Source organism: Chenopodium album, chromosome 1 (assembly GCF_948465745.1).
Source record: "Chenopodium album chromosome 1, dcCheAlbu1.1, whole genome shotgun sequence".
Lineage (NCBI taxonomy): Eukaryota > Viridiplantae > Streptophyta > Magnoliopsida > Caryophyllales > Amaranthaceae > Chenopodium > Chenopodium album.
In genome coordinates this window covers 35,469,638-35,490,382 of record NC_137834.1, presented here as the reverse complement: position 1 = coordinate 35,490,382, position 20,745 = coordinate 35,469,638, and the positions used below count along the sequence as shown (strand labels likewise).

Genomic DNA, 20,745 nt, shown 5'->3' with positions numbered 1-20,745 from the left:
AGTGTCTGACACCCCTTAGGTTTAATCAGCGGTTTTTTGATAGGCGATTATGGAACACTTTGATGCATTCGGCACACTGAAACTGCGAAAAAAGGCCTCTAGCATGGTGAAAATGCCATTTTTCTGATTACAGTCTCATATTAAGGCATGTCTTGGAACGGTACGTGCTCGGATCACCCAATAATGAGCCCTAAGGATGGGCGATGATAAAACTGATGCTTTCTAAGAGCCTCCTAAGTAACAAGTGTCTATGAAGAAACATGTAGACTTATGTATTTGAAGCAACATTAATGAAGAAACAAATTGTTTTGGCTAACTTATGTATACTTGTATTTATTGTTATATTTGACACCCTTTGAGGCGGCCGAGCCCATTGGGGGGTGGGGGCGGCGATATATGTTTGGAACCCCTTTTGGCTAATGAGCGCCTTGGATGGGCGTTGATGTGCATGACGCCCGTTTGGTTTCATGAGCCGCTTGGACGGGCGATGATGTGTCTCACGCGTCTTAGGGCTAATAAGCCATTTGGATGGGCAATGATGTGTTTGACGCCCCTTAGGTTTAATCAGCCGCTTTTAGATACGCGATTATGGAACATTTTAATGCATTCGGCCCACTAAAACCGCCAAAAAAGGCCTCTAGCATGGTGAAAATGCAATTTTTCTGATTATAGTCTCATATTTAGGCATGTCTTGGAACGGTTTGTGCTCGGATCACCCCATAATGAGCCCTTAGGATGGGCGATAATATAATTGACGCTTTCTAAGAGCATCCTGGGTGACAAGTGTCTACAAAGAAACATGTAGACTTATGTATTTGAAGCGAAATCAATGAAGAATCAAATTGTTATGGCTAACTTATAAATACTTGTATTTATTATTATTTTTGACGCCCTTTGGGGTGGTTGAGCCCCTTAGGGGGGCGATATATATATTTTTTGCTCATTAGGGCTAATGAGCCCCTTGGATGGGCGATGATGTGTCACACGCCCCTTAGATCTAATGATCCTTTGGATGGGCGATGATGTGTTTGACTCCCCTTAGAGCTAATGAGCCCTTTGGATGGGCAATGATGTGTCTTACACTTCTTAGGGCTAATGAACCCTTGGATGAGCGATGATGTGTGTGACACGTCTTAGGGTTACTGAGCCCCTGCTAGATAGGGGATCATGGAAAACTTTGTTGCATTTGGCGCACCGAAATTGCGAAAAAAGACCTTTACCTTGGTGAAAATGCCAATTTTCTGATTACAGACTTATTGTTAGGCATGTCCTGGAACGGTACGTGCTCGGATCACCCAAAAATGAGCGCCTAGGATGGGCGATAATATAATTAACGCTTTCAAAGATCCTCCTGGGTGACAAGTGAAGAAACATGTAGACTTATGTATTTGAAGCAACATCAATGAAGAAAAATGTTTAATAACCCTTCGTGCTAATGAGCCCCTTGGATGGGTGAAAATGTGCCTGACTCTCCTTAGGGCAAATGAACCCTAGGATGGGCGATGATATGTCTCACGCCCCTTAAGGCTAATGAACCCCTTGGATGGGCGATGATGTGTTTGACGCTCCTTACGGCAACTAAGCCCCTTGGATGGGTAATGATGTGTCTGACACCCCTTAGTGCTAATGAGCCCCCTATATGGGTAATGATGTGTCTAAGACCCCTTAGGGTTAATGAGCCCCCTATATGGGTGATGATGTGTCTGACACCCCTTAGGGTTAATGAGCCCCATCTCGATAGGCGATCATGGAAAACTTTGATGCATTAGGCCCACTGAAGTTGCGAGAAGAGGCCTCTAGCTTAGTGAAAAGGCCATTTTGCAGATTATAGTCTCGTTTTTAGGCATGTCTTGAAACGGTACGTGCTCGGATCACCCAATAATGAGCCCCTAAGATGGACGATGATAAAACTGATGCTTTCTAAGAGCCTCCTAGGTAACAAGTGTCTGTGAAGAAACATGTAGACTTATGTATTTGAAGCAACATCAATGAAGAAACAAATTATTTTGGCTAACTTATGTATACTTGTATTTATTGTTATATTTGACGCCCTTTGAGGCGGCCGAGCCCATTGGGGGGGGGGGCGATATATGTTAGGTGCCCCTATTGGCTAATGAGCGCCTTGGATGGGCGTTGATGTGCATGACGCCCGTTTGGTTTCATGAGCCGCTTGGACAGGCAATGATGTGTCTCACGCCTCTTAGGGCTAATGAGCCCCTTGGATGAGCAATAATGTGTTTGACCCCCTTTAGGGCTAATGAGTTCCTTGGATGGGCGATGATGTGTCTTAAACCCCTTAAGGCTAATTAGCCCCTTGGATGGGCTATGAAGTGTCTTACACCCCTTAGGTTTAATCAGCGGTTTTAGATTGGCGATTATGGATCACTTTGATGCACTCGACCCACTAAAACTGCGAAAAAAGGCCTCTAGCATAGTGAAAATGCCATTTTTCTGATTACAGTCTCATATTAAGGCTTGTCTTGGAACGGTACGTGCTCGGATCACCCCATAATAAGCCCCTAGGATGGGCGATAATATAATTGACGCTTTCTAAGAGCCTCCTGGGTGACAAGTGTCTGCTAAGAAACATGTAGACTTATGTATTTAAAGCGAAATCAATGAAGAACCAAATTATTATGGCTAACTTATGAATACTTGTATTTATTATTATGTTTGACGCCCTTTGGGGTGGCTGAGCCCCTTAGGGGGGCGATATATGTTTGTTTCCCATTCGGGCTATTGAGCCCCTTGGATGGACGATGATATGCCTGACGCCCCTTATGGAAAATGAGCCCCTTAGATGGGCGATGATGTGTCTCACGCCCCTTAGGGATAATGAGCCCCTTGGATGGGCGATGATGTGTCTGACTTCCCTTAGGGTTTAAGAGCCCTTTGGATGGGTGATCGCGGGTTAGATAGGTCGTTAAGCTACTACCCTAACCAAATTAATCATTTATAATACCTAAACCTACACTAAACTAGTCAGTGGCAAGTAAAGGGTCGAACCACTAGGGAAGTACACTAATTCAACATTAAATATCACTAATGCAAGAGTGAAAAGGGGATTGTTTTTGTTGGTTTTGTTGAGTAAGATACCTAATGAAGTGTGTCATGACGCTAGGGATACGGGGGTGTCCAATATGATTAGAAAGAGGAGAATAATGGTGATTATCAAGAAACATATGCTAAAGAACACAAGATTCTACCTAAACAATTCATTCTCATGCAATAGTCTAGCTAGGCAAATCAATGAAAGACGTCTGCACTAATAAGGATCATTTTCATGCATCCTATTAGTTACAATCAAATCAAGAGAATAAAGAAGAACAATCCATAGAAACTCCACTTTAATAACTCATTCTCATGCAATCATTAAAATAGAGGTAATCCTAATCTAATTCCAATCACTTTCATGCATTTAAACTAGAAAACATCAAATAGAGTGCAACATTAATCTCAAGCTAATAAAAATCATGTCTTTCATCAATATATGGCATAAGTTCAATCCAACCATCATCATTCATCCAATATCAACTCATATCTTCCACCCCCTTCCCCTAGCCAAAAGTTTAGCCTAGAGAAGGGAGATTAAACACAATATCAAAACTAGAAGTAAACTCAAAATAAACCATAATTAAAATCAATGAAATCAATAACAACTAGATGAATTAATAAGATTAACAAGAATAAACAACAATAAAACAAATAAATAAACTAAAGGAAAGGAGAAGAGATTACTTGAATTCTTGCTTGATTGAAACTTAAACTTGAGTAAAGTTGAATCTTGGAAGAAAATTGAGCAATAATCTATTTTTCTCTCTCTAAAAATTATCTAATCTCACCCTAAGAGAGAGAAGCTCTCTCTAAAACTAGGAAGAAGATCTAAAAATATCCAGTATCCACGTACAAAAACAAGGCTCACAAATATAAAGAAAGTCGCGAAAAAACGCTGAACAGGATTCGCTGTGCACCCGCGAAGTGGCTTGTACGCCCGCGTAGTGGGTTGTACGCCCGCGCATTCGTGGGTTGCGCGACTTGCTGCTTGGGTGTGTGCGCCCGTGCTGCTGGCTGCGCGCCCGCGCATTTTTTTGTGCGCCCGCGAACAAGTCGCGCGCAGGTCGCGCAAAACTTTCTGCCTCGATTATGCAATTTTGCCTCTTTTGCTCGGGTTCTGATAGGGCTGCACGCCCTTGCACCTTGTTTTCTTCGATTTTTCTCTCATGATTCCTTGGCTTCTCAATACAAGAATACTCACCTTTCTCACTACAATGAGGGAAAACACGTTCTAAGATGCTCATGGTTGAGAGAGACAAACCTAAGCTAAGCATAGAGAACTAGAGAATTCATTCTCCGCCCTAGCCCCATCTATGACTGTCCATGTTCTCTCCACTAGCTTAAAATCACCCCCTAGTTAGCTCCTCATGATTCCACGAAGGAACCGGAAAAAGATTCAACTTGTGGAATTAGTGGGTCATCCCGACATCTCAACTATGCATACTCTCTCCATAGGGTTGAAATCTATCTCCCTCCACCGGAATTTGACCTCACCCCTCTAAAGTCTAAGGGTCTTAACTAGGGTAGTAACGTAAGGCAAAAGGTTAAGGTGGGGTAAAAATTTGAAAATTTTGGTCATATTTCCTAAGTGAAGCAAAAGGGTGATCAAACCTCAAAAAAAAACTCAAGAAATCATTAAAAATCAAACAAAAATACCAATAAGGCCATCTCCCCCAAGCTTACTCAACACCAACATTACATAAAAAATAAAACGAAGTAACGCTCCCCCCCAAGCTTGAACGAAGCATTCTCCTCAATGCTTAACTATGGGAAGAAAACGAAGCCTACTTTTTCTTTTTTTCTCTTTTTTTTTAACATTAAAAAAAATAACTTATTTGATGTCCTTGCCTTTTTAACTAAGGACGGCTTTTTCTGGGGTGCATTTGCATTATTACACACAATATATACAATTTACTTTCTTGCTTGGTACAAAGAGCATAATACTTTCTCATTTTCATTACAACACAAAACAAACTATCAAACCGAAATTTTTTACAAACTAAGGGTTAGGGAAACAAAAGGTCATAAGGCCTGTAATATGGCTCATAGTCAAGAAAGCGAATAAGCTCAAAGGGTTGGCAAGAGGATAAAATGCAAAATAAAAACAAAATATGTAACAAAACAAAAAGAAGAAAAAGAAAAATAAGAAAAGGGTGCCCTTTTCCTCCCCTAGAGCTGCTTGGTCACGATCTGGGGAGTTAGAGGACAACACAAGGATTAAGATATGCATAGTCAAGGATCCTAAGCGCCGCTTAACAAAATTGATGGAGGCTTGAACAATTTAAATCTCACAAGGGATGGGAAGTAAGCAAATACTAACTAAAGAGCTTCAAATCCACTATAGAGAGCAACACCATCTTAACACTTTTCCGTGAACTAAGGGTTCAAACGTCCTCAATAGTTCTTAACCTTGCTACCTTATCTTAAAATTTGTCTATCTCAACCATAAGCACTCTCAAACCATGTAGGCCATCATCAATTAGGAAGAAAAACATTCTTTAGCACATTATCAAAGCAATCAATTCCAAATGCATGAGCGAATTCCAAAACAAATTCATTTAATCTTACCATAGTCATGTTTGCCACAAAAAAAAAAAAAAAAAGAAAACAAAACAAAAGAAAGAGGAAGAAATAAAAAAGGTTCACAAACGAGGCATATAAACCAAATAAGTCCCAATTGTCAAACAATTGATCGTTCGATAACAACATCAATGATCCCAGGTTCCATAGAACCAATGCAAACAACCTCGAACCATTCAACTTCTTCCTAAACTAGTCCTAAACTAAGCACTCAAAGAAAGAGTAAAAGAGTAAAAAAAAAGAAAGGTCTCACTGGGAGGTTAGCTTATAGGAATTAAGGAGCATAAAATAGAGTTCACCAAATGTCACTCCGCTCCAAAATTCCAAAAAGAAACCTACAAGGAAATACAAGACACAAAAGAAAATATTAAAAGAGAACAAAGAAATAAAGCAAAAGGAAAAAGAAAGGAGGGGGAGAAAAAGGGTTAGTAATCCTTCGGGTTTCCTCCCGGGAAGCGCTTGTTTATGGTCTCTAGCTTGACCCTTCACCTCATTCAAGGTGGGTTAAAGAACATCACCCTCATCAACATGAGGATTGAATCATAGATGCCCCCAAGCTTTAGAACTAGAACTCCTTGAGGTCTCACATCACCACAAGGAAAAGGAGGGAATGAATCAAGAGCCAATGGTGGCTCATATTTTCTCTTTCCTTTCTTCTTGTTGATTCTTCTTCTTTTTTCACTCTTCTTTCTTTTCCTTCTAACAGGGGGATCAAGCGTGGAATCCTCAATATTAGGAAGGGCAACCTCAACTTCCTCAAGAGAGCCTTCAAACCAAGCGGGAACTTCAAGGAAGTCATCATACCTCATTGTCATCTTATCATCACGTGGAGGTAAGTTCTCATTAGCCATCACATGATCGACCATATCAAATCTACATACGCTCACCGCCATAGGGCTCTTCAAAACGACATACTCAACTAGCCTAAAAGGAAAGGGAATCGGGCCTTCAAACTTGTTTGGTTCACTAAAATAAAATGGCTCCTCATTTTGTTCTTGAACCTTCCTCTCAACCACATCATCTACAACCTTGTCCTCCTTGCATGTTTCGGGTTGATAAGTATGTGAAGGGTTAGTAGATGTTTGTAAGGGGAGTTTTGTGGTTAAATGGAGAGAAGAAGTTTTGGCTAGTTGGGAATAAACAACTTAATTGTAAGATTTGATTTCTTGGAATTGTGGAGTGATAGTTTGACGTTGTTGAAGAATTTGGGTTTGTGTGTGGTCAGGTGGGGATTTTTCTTCAAACGCTTGAGGACATAGATCATGATTTTGATCTTAAGAGTAATCTACTTGGTTGGAAAGGTAGGAACAGTTTTGGGTTGGTGGATTGAAGAGAGGTCCATCTTGGGGGTAGGAGTTTTCTTGCCTTGGAGGTTGTTGAAGTTGGTTGGATTGAGCTTGGGTGACAAACTCTTTTCCCTCAAAGTCAAAACTTCACCATGCATCATGATCTGTCCCACCACAACGAGCACATGAGAAATCAATGATTTGTGAAGGTTTTGAACACAAACCAACACTTGAGTTCAACTTGGAAAGACCTTCATTCAAGAGCTCAACTATGTGCTTAAGTTGGCCGACTTTCTCCAACTCATAAAGATCTCCTTGCTTCCCTTGGGACCTTCTTCGGCCTCCCCAAGAATAGCTAGTAGCCACTTCTTCAATTGTAGCTTCAACTTGGCTTTGAGGGATCTTAATCAATTGTCACCGGCACCCACATCTAAATTTGTCCTTGACATTGGCTTCAAGCCATCATAAAAGAATCTAATGAGCAAATTACGGTTGAATTCATGATGAGGACATGCTCTAATCAAATCCTTAAACCTTCCCATGCTTCCCCAAGAGTTTCATCCGGTTCCTGCTCAAAGGAAGCTATCTTCCTCCTCATTTTTGTGGTTTGCTTATCGGAAATGAACCTCTTGAGAAAGGCCTTTGCAACTTCCTTCCATGTGGTGAGAGAGTTAGGCTTCAAAATCTTGAGCCATTTATTTGCTCTTCCGGTGAGAGATTGCCGAAAGAGATGCATACGAATGTAATCTTGGCTCACTTCATTTGTTTACATCATTGCACACAACTCAAGGAATCGGTCCAAATGTTCAATGGGGTCTTCACTTACGCCTCCGGAAAATTGCTCAATTTGCACCATCCTAGCATATTGTGTATGGATTGTGAAATTAGTCACGGTGGTCGGGAGAAGTATACCACTCGTGAGCTCAAACATTTCCGGGTTTCAAAACTCCCTAAAAAGAAGGTCATCCTCTTGTCTTGCCATATCTCACTTTGAATACAACAAAGTTAAGCACACGATTAGCAATGACAAGTAGGATTAAACAAGCAAAATAAAAGAAAGGAAAGCAAATAAAATGACTCCAACAATAGCAAAAATAGTCGCTAAACAAGCCGCTTCCTCGGCAACGACGCCAAAAATTGATCGCGGGTTAGATAGGTCGTTAAGTTACTACCCTAACAAAATAAATCATTTATAATACCTAAACCTACACTAAACTAGTTAGTGGCAAGTAAAGAGTAGAACCACTAGGGAAGCACGCTAATTCAACATCAAATATCACTAATGCAAGAGTGAAAAGGGGATTGTTTTTGTTGGTTTTGTTGAGTAAGAACACTAAAACTACAAATAAGCAAGAAAATGATGATTAAAATCAATAGAAAATGACGCTAGGGATACGGGGGTGTCCAATATGATTAGAAAGAGGAGAATAATGGTGATTATCATGAAACATATGCCAAAGAACACAAGATTCTACCTAAAAATTTCATTCTCATGCAATAGTCTAGACAAATCAATGAAAGAGGTCTACACTAATAAGGATCATTCTCATGCATCCTATTAGTTACAATAAAATCAAGAGAATAAAGAAGCACAATCCATAAAAACTCCACTTTAATAACTCATTCTCATGCAATCATTAAAATAGAGGTGATCCTAATCTAGTTCAAATCACTTTAATGCATTTAAACTACAAAACATCAAATGGAGTGCAACAATAATCCCAAGCTAATAAAAATAGGTCTTTCATCAATATATGACATAAGTTCAATCCAACCATCATCATTCATCCAATATCAACTCATATCTTCCACCCCCTTCCCCTAGCCAAAAGTTTAGCCTAGAGAAGGGAGATTAAACACAATATCAAAACTAGAAATAAACAAAACATAATTAAAATCAATGAAATCATTAACAACTAGATGAACTAATAAGATTAACAAGAATAAAAAACAATAAAACCAATAAATAAAACTAAAAGAAAGGAGAAGAGATTACTAAAGAAAGGATTAATGAAAGATGAAAACTTGAATTCTTGCTTGATTGAAACTTAAACTTGAGCAAAATTAAATCTTGGAAGAAAATTGAGCAATAATCTATTTTTCTCTCTCTAATAATTATCAAATCTCACCCTAAGGGAGAGAAGCTCGCTCTAAAACTAGGAAGAAGATCTAAAAATATCGAGTTTCCACGTACAAAAACAGGGCTCGCAAATACATAGGAAGTCGCGAAAAAACGCTGAACAGGGCTTGTTGTGCGCCCGCGCATTCGTGGGTTGCGCGGCTTGCTGCTTGGGTGTGTGCGCACGTGCTGCTGGCTGCGCGCCCGCGCATTAGTCGCGCACAGGTCGCGCAAAACTTTCTACCTCGATTCGGCAATTTGCCTCTTTTGCGCGGGTACTAATAGGGCTGCGCGCCCGTGCACATTGTGCGTGCCCTTGCACCTTGCTTTCTTCGATTTTTCTCTCATGCTTCCTTGGCTTCGTCTATGCAATCCAAGACTTCAAATACCTAAACACAAAAACCAAGGGAAACAATAAGGTATAGGGAACGGTGCAAACACGCAATGAAGGCAAGCATTCAAGAATTTATGCGATTTCATTAAAAACACATTGAGACATGTATGCACGCATTATTTGAACAAAACAACTAAAAAATACCAACAAAACAACTACAAAACACGCTAAGACAAGCTAAAACAAGGCATAAAAACTATCCTAGGAGTGACATAAATGTCACTCATCAATGGACGATGATGTGTCTAACACCCCTTAGGGCTAATGAGCCCCTTGGATGGGTGATGATGTGTCTGACGCCCCTTACGGCTATTGATCCCCTTGGATGGGCAATGATGTGTCTTACACCTCTTAGGGATAATGAACCCTTGGATGAGCGATGATGTGTCTGACACCCGTTAGGGTTAATGAGCCCCTTCTAAATAGGGGATCATGGAAAACTTTGTTGCATTTGGCGCAACGAAATTGCGAAAAATGACCTCTAGCTTGGTGAAATTGCCATTTTTCTGATTACGGTCTCATTTGTAGGCATGGCTTGGGACAGTACGTACTCGGGTCACCCAAAAATGAGCCCCTAGGACGGGCGATGATATAATTAACGCTTTCAAAGAGCCTCCTTGGTGATAAGTGTATGTGAAGAAACATGTAGACTTATGTATTTAAAGCAACATCAATGAAGAAAAATATTTAATAACCCTTCGGGCTAATGAGCCCCTTGGATGGGCGAAAATGTGCCTGACTCTCCTTAGGGCAAATTTACCCTTCGATGGGCGATAATGTGTCTCACGCCCCTTAAGGCTAATGAACCCCTTAGATGGGCGATGATGTTTCTGACGCCCCTTACGGCAATTGAGCCCCTTGGATGGGCAATGATATTTCTAACACCTCTTAGTGCCATTGAGACCCTTAAATGGGTGATGATGTGTCTGACACCCCTTAGGGTTAATGAGCCCCCTCTAGATAGGCAATCATGGAAAACTTTAACACATTTGGCCCACCAAAATCGCGAAAAAGGCCTCTAGCATTGTGAAAATGCCATTTTTCTGATTACGGTCTCATTTTTAGGCATTCCTTGGATTGGTACGTGTACGGATCTCCCCATAATGATCCCCTAGTATGGGAGATGATATAATTCACTTTTTCTAAGAGCCTCCTAGGTGAGAAGTGTTAGTGAATAAACATGTAGACTTATGTATTTGAAGCAACATCTATAAAGAAACAAATTGTTCTACCTAACTTATGTATACTTGTATTTAATGTTATTATGTTTTACTTCCTTAGGGCGGCCGAGCCCCTTGAGGGGGGCGATATATGTTTGGTGCCCCTTCGGGCTAATGAGCCCCATTGATGGGCGATGATGTATATGTTTGGTGCCCCTTCAGGCTAATGAGCCCCTTGGATGGGCGATGATGTGCCTGACGCCCTTTTAGGCTAATGAGCCCCTTGGATGGGCGATGATGTTTCTGACACCCCTTAGGGCTAATGAGCCCCTTGGATGGGCGATAATGTTTTTGACACCTCTTAGGGTTAATGAACCCCTTCTATATAGGCGATCATGGAAAACTTTAATGCATTCGGCCCACCTAAATTAAGAAAAAAGGCCTTTAGCATGGTGAAAATGCTATTTTCTGATTACGGTCTCGTTTTAGGCATGTCTTTGAACGGTTAATGCTCAGATCAGCCCATAACGCGCCCCTAGGATGGGAGATGATATAATTGACATTTTCGAAGAGCTTCCTTAGTGACAAGTTTCTATGAAGAAACATGTAGGCTTATGTATTTGAAACAACATCAATGAAGAAACAAATTTGATGGCTAACTTATGTATACTTGTATTTATTGTTATGTTTGATGCCTTTTGGGGCCGCCGAGCCCCTTGGGTGGGGGGGGGCTATAAATGTTTGGTGCCTGTAGATACCCATTTGTGTCTCCCTAATACCAAACCCAGTGATGAGTACCTTTCACGTCGAATCATAATCGAATGAAACGAAAGTGTGGAAGGCCTAGTGTTGCGGAAAGTTTTATTTTCTTTTCTCTTCTTTCGGTTTTTGAAAACTTTTTTTGAAGAAAACAGCCAATCCAGTTTGGTTGGTCCATGATATGGGTCCAATAATGGTGTAGTTGGATGGGGCTTGCAAAGACCTTTCCAACGATATATTATAAGCCCAATTACGATGAATATTAGGGAAGTTATGGCCAATTTACCAAACTGGGCCCGGTTTGAGCTTTATGTACGGCCCAATGATCTAGGGGAGGGCCTAATATGATTTATCATTCCTAATGCAATTAGGAATGGTTTTAGTCTTCTAGAATCTTCTAGAATGTTCTTTTCATTCCTAATTCAATTAGCATTGATAAGTTGACTTTGTTGACTTTTCAGAGTTTTAATCGAAATCAAATAGCATTTTCGAAGAAATTATATTATTTTATCCTCCAGTACGGTAAATTTATTAGATTTTCGAAAACGCGTCGAAATCAAGCTTGGCGTCCAACCCTAGGCCTTGGCGCCTGGAACCAGACCTGGCGCCTGGCGCTAGCCATTGGCGCCTGGCGCTAAGGCTGGTGCCTTGCGCCAGCTAGCCAGGGTTGGCGCCAGCTCTGTTTCCTGAGCGTCAGACTCTGTTTTGTTAAATTATCTTTTTTGGTTGATTTTCTCTAAAATTATCGTATCAAAAACTCCGTTTTCATGGATCATCTACATCTATCATTCACCAATTCTCTTCATTCACAAGCTTTAATTATTATTCTTTAAAATATTCAATTCTTTCTTTCTTTGCTTTTTCATAAAAAATTACGCATTCACAGGATCAAGAAACACCTAGCCATATTCGAAGTTGCCTTCGCCCTAGACGTGAAAGGTTTAATTTCTGAGGGTTTGGTCCTAAATCTCTCTTTCAATTAATTAATTTAATTGTTTGTTTTATTATTTTCCTTGAAGTTACTAACGTGTGTATTTTGTTATTAGAAAGAGGTACGAAGCATCAAAGTAAGTACTTTAATTGCTTAATTGATATTATGATGTAGAAATCATGTTTATATTGTTATTATGATATTCCTAGTATCATGTCTAGGGTAATTTTAATATTTAATATGATTGTTACGATGCTTCCTATGTTCTTCCTAATATTTATGATTGTTAGTATCATGTTAGGGTTAAAGATTTGATCTTTATTGCTTAGTGTCATGCTAGGGTTTGTTATTAATCTTGTTAGTATCATGCCTAGGATCTTGCTATGATTATTATGTTTTAACATGATTTTTTATTATGATTTCATGATTATTATTATTATTATTATTTTTATGATGATTATTATTATTATTATTATTTTGATTATTATAATTTTATGATCATGATTATAATTATTTATTTATTATTATTTATTATGTTGCTTGATGCTTATTCTTTATTGCTTGATCACCTTTATCGCATGTTTAAAGGGAATTTTGGTACTTGTAATCACGATTAATAAGATAATTAATAATCTTGTTTAGGGTTAATGTGATTATAATTCAAGTGATCGCCAATAATAGATTTGTAAGTGCATTAAATTCAACCAACATAGATAAACAGGTTTAGGGTTAATCCTATTGATTGCATGTTAATCAAAAAGCGCACATGAATACGAGCAGAATAAAGTAGAGGCCTATTATTAGGGCAGGTTTAATCTCTTTTAGGTTGGATTTGTACCTTCATCCCCGAACCCTTATTTTGTTCTAGACCTTATGGAGTTGACAATTTCTTGGATCGTTAAGGGGTGTAACCTTCATCCTATGAACGGTTTACAAGTTCCTTAAAAACTTGTTGGCAACTCTTTTGCTCTATCTTCTTCCTTTTTGGACGCCACCGTACTTTAGTGTATGATCACAGTGGGGTTCAAGCTAGTGGGATTTTAAAGGCTTAAAATTATTCCCTACAGTGCCCCTTCGGGCTAATGAGCCCTTTGGGTGAGTGATGATGTGCCTGACGCCCCTTAGGGCTAATCAGCCCATTGTATGGGTGTAGACACTGTTGAGTCACTTAAGGTTTTGAGTGATGACAAACAGCTGACTAGCTGGTTCTTGTTGGTTTTATATTATATCAACTGACATTTTGAACAGGAACAGCTATCCCAAGTACTTGAGGCAATATGAAGTTCTTTTGAATCAAAGCATTCAAGAAATCTGTATCAGAATGTTCTATCAAGGAAGGCCGTCAAGACTTGAAGATTATGAAGTCTCTCAGATTAGGATAGTTGATCTTTGTAGTCTTTATAATGTTAAGTGTGCATGGATGTTTGTACGTGAGCTATCTGTATCCCTTACTTAGAATATTTAGTGTTGTAGAGATCAGGAAAAGTTGACCTGATCTCTAGGACACTAACAGGTTGGGAAACAGCTGCTTCATAGCTTGTTTCATGAACCTGGACATTAGTTCAGTAAATATTTTCTGGAATATATATTTCCTATCCTTAGAGAATATTTACTAAACTAATTGATTCAGTTTATGCAGAGTTGGAGATGAATTATTTCGCATATAACTTAGAATATATTATTCTACCCATTTATGGAAAGTAGAATAATATCTTAGAATATCTCTTATTTACAAAATAAAAGATATTCTATTTACCTAAGTTATGATCTGAAAAGATCACGAAAGAATTCATCTCCCAACCTTATAAAAGCATAAACTCGATCAGAATTTCGGGTGAGCTTTTCTGAAAAAAATTCTCTATCTTTGAAAGCTCGAAATACACTCTAAGGGAAATAGTTAGTTCATCTCTTACAAACTATTTATGCACACAGTAAGAATTGTTTTGTAATTATCTCTTGTAAGCTTTGAGTGGAAGCATTTAGAGGGAAACAAAGGGTTTGTATTGAATCACTAAGAGGTTAGTGATTGGGTAGCATTTACGAGTGTGAGTGCAAGTGCTTGTGAGTTCAAGTGCGAAGTGACACCTAGAGTTAGGTGTGGGGATCACGAGTGTGATCATTTGTAATTGCTTTTGTTTTTCAGAGTTGATTAATAAAAGTAATTAGGGTAGTGGAGGACGTAGGCTCAGAGTTGAGCTGAACCTCGTTAAATCTTTGTGTTGATTATTTATTGTATTTTCTGTTTCCGCTGCAGGACCAGTTCATCATCTGGTCCCCCTACATAAATAGAAGAAAATCCAATAATTTCTAACACTGCCCTGTACTCAATTCAACCCCCCCCTTCTTGAGTACCAGCTGCACTTTCAATTGGTATCAGAGCCTCGGCTTCTTGTAAGGGTAACACCTATAGAAGTAGATCATGAGTACTCAGGAAATGAATGCTATGGGATATGACAACAAGACACCAAAGTTCAATGGGAAGAACTATGCATGGTGGAAGAACAGAATCAAGAACATCATCATTGGCATTGATTATGAATGCTGGTTGGTTGTTAAGAATGGTCCCTTGACCATTGAGAAGTCTGATCCAGAAGGGAAGCTAGTCCCAAAGACTGAAGATGAATACATCTCCACTGATTACAAAAAGCTGGAGAAAAATGCTAAGGCTATGTCAATACTGCAACAGGCTATTGCTGAGAATGAGACAAACAGGATCTCAGCATGCACCACTGCCAAGGAGATCTGGGATACCCTTGAACTTGCCTTTGAGGGTACCAGTGAGGTAAAGAGGTCTAAAATTGATTTACTTATGTCAAAATATGAATCTTTTAATATGTTTAAGGATGAAGATATTAATACTTGTTTTGGTAGATTCATGACTATTGTAAATGATTTAAAATCTCTTGGTAAAAGCTTTACTGATGAAGATCTTGTTAGAAAGATTTTGAGAAGTTTGACAGGTGAATGGACTCCCAAGGTTACAGCCATTTATGAAGCAAAGGTTTCAATTCTATCAATTGAACAGTTGATAGGTTCCCTCTTGACCCATGAAATGCTGGTTGGATCTAAGTCAGAGAAGGTACCAGCAAAAGGAATTGCACTAAAGGGAACAGTCGAAGATGAGGATGATGAGATAGGAATGATGGCTAGAAGGTTTGAAAGAAGTTTTAGAAACCAGAAGGGAAAATTCATCAAGGGTAAGTTTAATAATGCATCAAATAAAAAATCTAACAACTTCTCTGCAACAGGATGCTTTAAGTGTGGTGAGAAGGGACACCTTGTGAAGAATTGTCCTCAATGGAAGGACAACCAGTCCAAGGAAGCAGACAAGATGACCTACAAAAAGGCCATGGTTGCTGCTGTCTGGGGAGATACAGACAGTGATGAAGAGGGAGATGATTCAAGTCAGTCAGATGTATGTATGACAGCAATACTGAATCAAAGTTCAGAAGAAGGTACCAGGAACAGCAAAGGAACCAGCTCAGATGTCCACTGCCTCATGGCAAAGAAGCACCCCTTGGATCAACATCAGGTAAACATTGATCAGATCAAAAAGGATATGCTCTTTTATGATAGAGAAAACTTGATGGAATGTGCTAGTAGTGCTTTAGATCAATGTTTAGAACTTGGAATTGCTTATCATGATTTTAAGAGAAAGTTTAAAGAAAAGTCTAAAGAATATGATATTGCTAATTCAAGTTGTGATTTGTTGGAAAGTGTCTGTGCTAACTTGAAGCAGGAAGTAGCTGAACTAGAGATTGCTTTAGATCAAAGCAAACTTGAAATTCAGAAGATAAAATCTGATATGGGTTTGTGTGATGACAGTGATGATGAATGTGAGAAACAGTTTACAAGTTGTGTCATTAACGTGCTTGATTATAGTGATGATGACTTGTACGACTTTGATAGTATAAAATCTAGGGCAAGTGCTCTGAATAGGTCTAAACTGTTAGAAGGATTCAACTTGTTAGTTGATGATGTAGAGAAACTATATAAAGCATATGTCCTAGTTAAGGACAGCAAAAGTACTGGTTCTGAAACTGTTTCTAGTAATATGCATGATGAATGTGAAGCTAAAATTTGTAGCTTACAGGTTGAGTTAGCCCAGCTTAGAAAGACTAATTCATGTGATCCTGTAGTTTTGCATGATTCAAGTATTTCAAAATTGCAAGCTGAGCTTGAAAGAGCTAAGCTTGACTTTGAGATAGTTGTTGACCAGAATTTATCCCTGCATGAGAAAATGAATTTAAAGGACAGAGAGTTCATAGAATTTAAGAAGAGAATGGATAAAGTCCTCCAATCCCAGAACTCATTGAACCAGTTAACCTTAACTGCTGGAAACAGTGGTAGAAGGGGACTTGGTTATACTGGGAAGGGGAATAGGAGGAACTGGTCTCCCAGAGATACTACATGGTTACAGGAGTATAAGAAAGGTAAGTATGTCTTAGCAAAAGACATGCATGTGTGCTATCATTGTGGCAAGAATGGCCATAAGAAATATGAGTGTAAAGACAGGAAAAGTAGATTGGATAAAAATGAGAAAAATGTTAAACAGATTTGGGTTAGAAAAGACGTGCTTGAATCTGTTGTTGGAAAGGGACCCAAAAAGATTTGGGTTCCTAAAGCTAATGTTTAAATTTTTCCTGTGCAGGCTGAAGTGAGAGACAATACCTACTGGTATTTGGACAGTGGCTGCTCAAGACACATGTCAGGGGATAGGAAACAGTTTCTCTCACTTACAGCTCATGAAGGGGGAAAGGTGACTTTTGGTGATAACAGCAAAGGTACCATTCTTGGAATTGGTAAGGTTGGTAAGTCACTTTCCCATGCTATTAGTGATGTATATTATGTTGATGGTTTACAACATAATCTCTTGAGTATTTCACAATTATGTGATAAAGGTAATAAAGTTGAGTTCAAAGACAACCTTTGTCACATAGTGAATTTGCAAACAAATGAACTTGTCTGCCAGGGATTCAGACATGAAAACGTTTACATTACTTATTTAAACCAAATCCCTGAGAACAAGTCCATCTGTTTGAGTGCTGTTTCTGATAGGGACCAGTGGCTTTGGCATAAAAGGATGGGACATGTCAGCTTTAGACTTCTTAACAGACTCAGGTCTCAAGAATTGGTGATAGGCCTGCCTAACATCAAGTTTGAAGCAGATAGAGTTTGTGAAGAATGTGCTAAAGGGAAACAGGTCAAATCCTTTTTTAAGCCAAAGAAAACTATCAGTACCAGCAGACCTCTAGAACTTATTCATATTGATTTATGTGGACCCATGAGAGTCCAAAGCAGAAATGGTTCTAGATATGTGTGTGTCATTGTTGATGATTATTCCAGATACACATGGACTCTATTTCTGTCTTCTAAAGATGAAACTTTTGATGAGTTTATTGTATTAGTAAAGCAGGTTCAGAACAAGATCAATCATCAACTGGCTGCCATAAGATCTGATCACGGATCAGAGTTTGATAACTCTAGCTTCATAGAGTTCTGCAGGGAACATGGAGTTTCTCACAATTTCTCTGCCCCAAGAACTCCTCAACAAAATGGAGTAGTTGAGAGGAAGAACAGGACTTTGGAAGAAATGGCAAGAACAATGCTCATTGAGAGTTGTCTCCCCAAGTCTTTTTGGGCAGAAGCTGTAAATACAGCTTGTCACATGTTAAATAGGTTGATGTTAAGGCCTCAAATGAAGAAGACTCCATACGAACTTCTTAGAGGAAGGAAACCAAACATAGCATACTTCAGAACCTTTGGTTGTAAGTGTTATGTGCATAATAATGGTAAGAACAGCTTGGATAAATTTGATCCAAGAAGTGATGAAGCTGTTTTCCTTGGTTATTCTTCTCACAGTAAGGCATATAAAGTATTCAATAAGAAAACTTTGTGTGTTGAAGAAAGTGTTCATGTAGTCTTTGATGAATTTAATATGTGTTGTGAGAATGTGCAGGTTGATGACTTAGATGAGATAGGACTTTTGTATTTTACAGGAGAATCAACTGATGTTTCCTTAGAAAAACCAGGTTCACATACTGGTTCACCAGATGCTGCTGGTGAAGGACTTGGTCACAATGAAGGAGATCCTCAACAAGTGGATACTCATGAGGATGGAGATGAAGGCCCCCAAGTAAATGGAGAAAGAAACACCTCAGGGGGAACAGAAAACTTTCAGGACAAGTTTTCCACCCAGGTAAGGGAGGTAGGGGGAACATCTCAGCATACTGGTCCATCTGTGCAAAACCAATTCGATGGCACAAATGAACCAGGGATGCATGATGGTTCTGATGGATTAAATGAGAATGCACCTAGATCTAGCATTTTTAAATATAAATCTTCTCATCCTACTGAACAAATTCTGAGTGATATCAGTAAAGGCATTCAGACTAGGAGAGCAGTTTATGAAAACTTTTGTGCATTTTTCTCATTTTTATCTAATATAGAACCAACTGACTACAAGATGGCTTTAAAAGATCCTGATTGGGTTTTGGCTATGCAAGATGAATTAAATCAATTTGAAAGAAATAAAGTGTGGCATCTTGAGCCAAGACCTGAGAACAGGTCAGTCATAGGTACCAGGTGGGTCTTCAGAAACAAATTGGATGATCTGGGTACTATAGTCAGAAACAAAGCTAGACTGGTCGTGCAAGATTATAATCAGCAAGAAGGCATTGATTATGATGAAACCTTTGCCCCAGTAGCTAGACTTGAGGCAATAAGGATCTTGATTGCCTTTGCTGCTCATAAGAACATTAAGCTCTTTCAAATGGATGTTAAGACAGCATTTCTTAATGGTTATTTGAAAGAAGAAGTATATGTTGAGCAGCCCCCTGGCTTTGCTGATAGTCAATTCCCAAATCATGTATATAAGTTGGACAAGGCGCTCTATGGTCTTAAACAAGCTCCTAGAGCTTGGTATGAAAGGCTGTCCAACTTTCTGATGGAACATGACTATAGAAGAGGAACGGTTGATAAGACCCTCTTTATCAAAACCAGGAATTTTGATTTGATTGTAGTACAGATATATGTAGATGATATAATATTTGGTGCTACTAATCAAATTTTGTGTAGTGAGTTTGCAGATCTGATGCAAAGTGAATTTGAGATGAGCATGATGGGAGAACTAGGATTCTTCCTAGGATTGCAGATCAAGCAAACAGTTGATGGGATCATGATACATCAACAGAAGTATCTAAAGGAACTAATCAAGAAGTATGGATTGCAAGACAGTAAATCATATGCAACTCCAATACCTACAAATGCAAAGCTAGACAGTGATGATAAAGGAGAGAGTGTGGAAGCTACACTGTTTAGAGGTATGATTGGTTCTCTTCTCTACTTGACAGCTAGTAGGCCAGATATACTGTTTTCTGTGGGATTGTGTGCACGTTTTCAAAGCAATCCCAAAGAATCTCACCTAAAGGCTGTCAAGAGAATATTTAGATACTTAGTAGGAACAGATGATCTGTACTTGTGGTACCCCAAAGGTGGTTCAATTGAACTATTAGGATACACAGATGCAGATTATGCTGGATTCCTAGTAGACAGAAAGAGCACATCTGGTATGGCACATTTCTTAGGTCCCTGCTTGATTTCATGGGGATCAAAGAAACAAAATTCTGTTGCTTTATCCACAGCAGAATCTGAATACATAGCTGCTGCAGCTTGCTGCTCCCAGCTGTTGTGGATAAGGAACCAGTTGAAAGATTTTGGTATTTTCTATGAAAATGTACCTATTTTATGTGATAATACAAGTGCTATTAACATTTCTAAGAATCCTGTGCAGCATTCCAGGACAAAGCATATTGAGATAAGACATCATTTCCTAAGAGATAATGTTGAGAAAGGTCTTGTAGAGCTGAGTTTTTGCAACAGTGAAGAACAAATTGCAGATATCTTCACTAAGCCATTGGGTAAAGAGTCTTTCTGCAAGTTTAGAGTCATGTTAGGTCTGACTAGGTCAAACTAAGAGACCTCTCTCAGCTGTTTTTCCCCAATGATTGGCTAATTAAGTATTCTTTAAATGTGTGCGTGCATCATACCTTTGCAATCTGTCTATTATCTCAATGTTAATTGCTTATCTCTATGTGAGCAATATTGCAGCTAATCACTTTCAGGATTGAAGGCCATATTGAACAGATAAGCAACTGTTTCAGTAACCCTACCAGCAGAGGAAACAGCAGCAAATACAAACGGATTAATTTTGAAATTAATTTCAAATTAAACCGTGAGAAAATATTTTCTTATTTGATTTTAAAATCTTTAAAATATGGCAGTTATTTTCCTCCAACGGCAATTTGTTCTGACAGTGGCAATTATGGGCAGTTGTTCATTTATGGAAGTTATTTCCAAATTAAAATAACTTCCAAATATCTTCTGATCCTCTGATTTTATTTCTGATTGTCTCTATAATTCCTCTTGCTATATATTTGCTTCCCTTTCTTTGCTCCGTGATT

The 20,745-nt window shown here is 38.9% G+C and overlaps 1 non-coding gene across 1 annotated transcript; it reads left to right on the top strand.

Annotated features, from left to right (window-relative positions):
* Positions 1-7,415: 7,415 nt before the first annotated feature.
* Positions 7,416-7,521, top strand: LOC145564384 (small nucleolar RNA R71). The gene has a single exon (XR_014094816.1). It is a non-coding gene; the product is annotated as a small nucleolar RNA R71 (small nucleolar RNA).
* The last annotated feature ends 13,224 nt before the right edge of the window (positions 7,522-20,745 follow it).